Source organism: Montipora capricornis, chromosome 4, assembly GCF_036669925.1.
Source record: "Montipora capricornis isolate CH-2021 chromosome 4, ASM3666992v2, whole genome shotgun sequence".
In the NCBI taxonomy this organism is placed as follows: Eukaryota; Metazoa; Cnidaria; class Anthozoa; order Scleractinia; family Acroporidae; genus Montipora; species Montipora capricornis.
This window is the reverse complement of record NC_090886.1, coordinates 2,151,976-2,156,986: the sequence shown is the minus strand read 5'-3', so window position 1 is coordinate 2,156,986 and position 5,011 is coordinate 2,151,976. Positions and strand designations below refer to the sequence as shown.

General features: G+C 41.0%; 1 pseudogene; it reads left to right on the top strand.

Annotated features, from left to right (window-relative positions):
* The first annotated feature begins 186 nt into the window (after positions 1 to 186).
* LOC138045012 (cell division cycle-associated 7-like protein) lies at positions 187 to 3,326 on the top strand (annotated as a pseudogene).
* Positions 3,327 to 5,011: the final 1,685 nt, after the last annotated feature.

Sequence of the window (5,011 nt, the reverse complement as noted above, 5' to 3'; positions counted from 1 at the left end):
AGATTTCACTAACTACATTTCAATAATTTCAGTCTAGTTAACTAACGCAGTCTGTACAATGAATAAAAGTCATTTAACGGGTAGTGGCATCCTTAGCCTCGCGAGACAGATTATGCCATGCAACAGCACCCTGTATCGGAAGCTGGTTTTAAGGGCTTTGGTGTTTGGCCTTGGAATGAATAGATTATGTTGTGTAGAAGTTCTCAGATTGTGGCGTATGAATGGTGTTTAGTATTGGCAAATTTGTCGGATAAATACGAAGTCACTTGGGTGTGTGGTTGGTTGTAAACATGAAGGTCTTCAGTTGTTTATCACTTCGGTCTGCGATGGCTACAAAGAACCAGTTGAGTTCCTGGAGTATCTGAGCAAATCGAACTTCCTAGCTGGCCCCCCAGTTTATAATTACGAGCAGCTCTAATTTGTAATTTCTCAAGTTTGTCACTTAAACCATTACCAGTACTTCCCCAGACGAAATTGGCAGTAGTCAAGGTGGGGCAGGGCCAGTGCTTTTAATTATGAGAATTGATTGAGGATATGTGGATTTGAGTATTCTAAGAGCTGCCAGTACTTTAGTAATCTTTTGAGTGACCTCGAGAAATATGATGACCCCATGATAATGTTTCATCTACGTTTACTCGTAAGCCATTATAGGTTTGAACTCTTTGCTGTTGCCGGCCATCAAAAGAAAATGTCAGGCTTCACAGGTATTAAAGATACGGCTTTAGTGCCGATGGCCCAGTAAACAAACATTTGGTCTTTACTGCATTTAAACTTAATCGGATATTTGCATCGAGCTTCTGTTTTCGATGATGACAGGCTAGAGTTTAGGGATTAAACGACATCCTCCGGGTTTTAGATGCTTAGGGCTTTTAGATGCTGCTATCGTCAGCGTACATTCTCACGTACTGAGAGAAGATCTGCAGTTTTGGTAGGTCATTATATAGAATTCAACTGAATAGTAGCGGTCCGAGGATTTGAACCCTGGGGACACCACGCACCGTATGTGACTGGTTTCAGATTTATAATTACCCCATCGACTGTGACCTTTGTGTTCTATCAGACAAATAATTTTTCAAAGAGATTTTTATGAAGCAACACCTAAACCCATAAAAACTGTAATTTCGATTAGCGGATCTCGTGATCAGTGGTATCAAATGCCCTTTTTTTAAGATCGAGATAGGGGGGGGGGGGGGGGGGGGGGGGGTGTCCAAGTCATGGTCAATATTTAAGTACCCAGTTGTCTGTCATGTCGATTAGGGGCTGAGAGGCGTCAAGTACAAGGGGCCTAAAACCGGATTGAAATTTAGATAGCAGATTGTTATCATCTAAGAAATGTACATACCTCATTAAAGATTACCTTTTCAAAAAGTTGTGCAATTAACAGATAGACACTGAAATAGGGCTTATAGGCTGCCTGTGGTTAGTCTTGGTGTCAACTTTGAATGAAGTTGGGGTTTACTTTTGCACTATTCCATTCATCTAGGATAATTCCAGTGGTAATAACGTGCATTGAAAATGTATAGAAAAAGAAGGCGTACAGGAATTCGATCAAAGCCATCAGCCTTGGTCTGCTGGAAGGTCGGGGGGGCCCCTGCAAGTTTGAATAAATCATCACAGGGTAATAAGTTTTAGTTCCAAGTTTGCTTCACATGGCGTGGTTGAAGTCTTGAAAGTTCACTCCATGAGGAGTTATCATGGACGCTAGGTTTTTGGGCCTATATCTAGTGCAAATTATTCGAGCTCCCACGGATCGGTTATCTCACTCATCGTCAATTCATACAGTTGTTACGTGGGTTGTCGTCTTCTTTCTTGAAAGTATCGTGTTGATTCCATTCCAAGTTGCCTTAACGTTAACCAAGTTAGTTGTGAATAGGAATTACAGTATTTCTGTTTGTAAACAATAATATAAATAATTTAATCTAATAAGATTTTATATAGCGCCTTTTCAGCGCTTTACAACAGTAAATAGTTTTGGTTTCACTTCTGATTGGTTGTGAAAAAGTGGCGCAGAGAGCTTTGAACCAATCACTGAGTGACGTAAACGAAAAACCAAAGCAATTCCCTAATTACTTTCGACACTCGGATTGAAAACCGCTCTAGCTATGAGCTTCAGTTCACAAAGAAAATCTGATGTTTTCAATAACAGTGTTTTGCAGCTTTCAGGTTTTCCATTACTCGCCCCCAAGGGAACACTTACAATGCAATATTTCTCTCAAACACTTGTACTGTAAGATCTCTGCTGCCGTTAAGAAGTATCCCGACTAAAAGGTCAGTGACACTGACTTCAGCGTGTTGAGAAAAGTAAAATGTTTCAGTCAAGGTGTCACGTTTTTGGAACGACATGCGTGACGAATTAACATGGCACCACATGGTCGTTTTTTTTGTCGCGCCATTTTACGCGTCGATTCATCTATCGTTCGCTCGCTTTCTTCGTCTTTTGTACTTGACATCCTCAGCGAAACGTGGGAAAGAGGCCCGTTAATCGAAGATGAAAGCGGTATGAGAAGCAGAGACGTTTAAGGATAGAAGAAAATAAGGCTATGATAGAGAATCTGTTCCCAAAAAGATGCCCGACCAGCTTATGCCGCGATGTCACCGAAGCACAAAGACAACAGGGCCAGCGTGAGCGAATGCGTTCGGAAACTATGATTTCCTTACCAAGGAAGAAAACTTCCGAAACGAAAAGTAAGTCTTCAGTCAGCAAGTACGATTCAGAAAACGATAATCGAGGAGGCGGAGGACGAAGACGATGCAGATGATCTTTATTCCCACCCTGAATATGATTGTGAAATTATGGCCCTGGCAGCGCGTTGGCAAGGAAACAGATAACGATAAGGAGTTATCAAATTGGCAAGGACTTCATCCAAGTTGGCAAGTTGAAACGATGGACCCACATCTCCTCACCGAAACCCAGACGGCGTCTTCATTTGGACCATTTAAGCCACAGCCCAAGTTAATGGTAGAAATCACCGAGAACGACCTAAGTCCTCGTCGCAGATCGAGTAGCTGATAAGAGATAACAACAAGAATGGGACAACAGGTCACCAAGCAGGCAGAAAACCGATGATCTCAAGACAGTGTGGGCAGGAATGAGGAATGTCATGGAACCAGAGGGCAGTTCTGTGGACCATGCCTAAGAAATCGTTATGGTGAAGATGCTAGGAAGGCTTTGATGGATCCTTCATGAGCACTGTCCACCTTGTCGAGGGAATTTGTAATTGCAGCTTTTGCATGCCGAAGAGAGGTTTTAAATGTACTGAGAATTTTGATTCATGTGGGCAAAGGAACGTGGATACACCGATGTTAAATCTTTTTTGGGCGATTAATAATATTGTTCTTCAATGACCTAAATGCTTTTGCCCTTTTAATTTTCAATTATTGACTTCATCGCTGACTGTGCTAAGACTTTTGGGGGTATTTTAAAATGACGAGCTTCTTGAAATGTACCATTAAATTTTCATGGAAGTGTTATTGTAATGTATATTTTTTATGTAATCAAAATTATCATCTATTTTGGTGAGGCATTAAACCAGTCAATTATATTTACAAAACCTACTGGTGTCTTAACGTCATTATGAAATGGATAGAAGGCTGACGATGAACATAGCCCGTGGCTCATTCAATTGACACATCTGGAAAGACTTTGATTGAGTCGAGGGAGATAGAACATGATAAGAAAATTCTTGTGTGCCAAAACGTAAAAAGTCTCTGTTACGAGCTTGAAGGCCCATTAAGGGCCGGCACTTATCTCCGGTTTCCCCGTAGCATGAAGCGACTAGGAGTATTTATGCTCTCCCCCTGGATGGGATGCTATAGTCTCATCGCAGGGTTACCCCCAGCATTTACGCTGTGTACCCATTTATACACCTTGCGGTGGAGAGATAGCACCGTGAGAGTAAATGTGTCTTGCCCAAGAGTCAGGGAGATAGAAGCATGAACTAAGACTAATTCTTGTGTGCCAAAAGTGAGCAGTGTCAATTATCAAGGTCCAAACACCTTGGAATAAGTTGTATGCAAATTTTGTGATCTTTTCCCTTGTCATTTTCATTATCCAAGATTGGTAATTTAAATTCCTTATGTAACATTCATGAATGATAAATGAAATGAATCATATATTGAACACTGTTGATATGTAATCAAACGTGAAGCTATGATATCTCACAGTTATGAATGCCATTTTAGAATTTACGGTAGAGAAGCATGGAAAATTCAAAACTTGCAACAGGGTTTGAACCCGTGACCTTGCGATAAAACGGTGTGATGCTCTAGCCAACTGAGCTTTCAAGCCACTGATGTTGGGACCTGGTCATTTGTGGTTCATAATAAGGCTTCCCATGATGATTGAAACTTCATTATGAAATGGCTGAGAAGGCTGAGATGAACATACCCATGGCTCATTTAGTCTGCAAGGATCAATAGCTTTCACTTGATTACAAGTCGGCAGATCAATATACGATTCATTTCATCAATCACTTCATTTGTTGATTCATTCATCACAGGAAAATATGAACCCAACAAATGAGCAGCGCCCAACATCAGGGGCATCATAAGCTAGTTGGTTTTAGAGCTTTGGCCACTGGTATTGCAAGCGTCCATGGGTTCAACCCTGTTAAAGTCCCTGAATTTTTCAGGCTTCCTCTACGCAATTGCTAAAATTGCGTTCGTAACTGCAGGGATCATAGATTAACTTGATTCTTTCTGTTTTCCTCCCCCTTAGTCAAGTTAAAGCATGAAATCGTACTTTTTTCATGAATTTGCATATTTGCTTGTCAAAGGTCGACGACTGTGGCCACAGTACAGATGACATTCCCTTGGGGTGATAGGTTAAGGTGGGACTTCTACCTCTAAGAGCAACAAAGGGGCCTGATTTCTTGTTTGTATTCCATGAATTTTTCCAGCCATCAGATCTTTGGGAATAACTAATCTTTCAAAATTTTTGCTAAAAAGTAGTAGGGAATGGGTAATAAAAGACGTGTCCAGAATTATGCCATGGCCATCTCTTTCTGCAGAA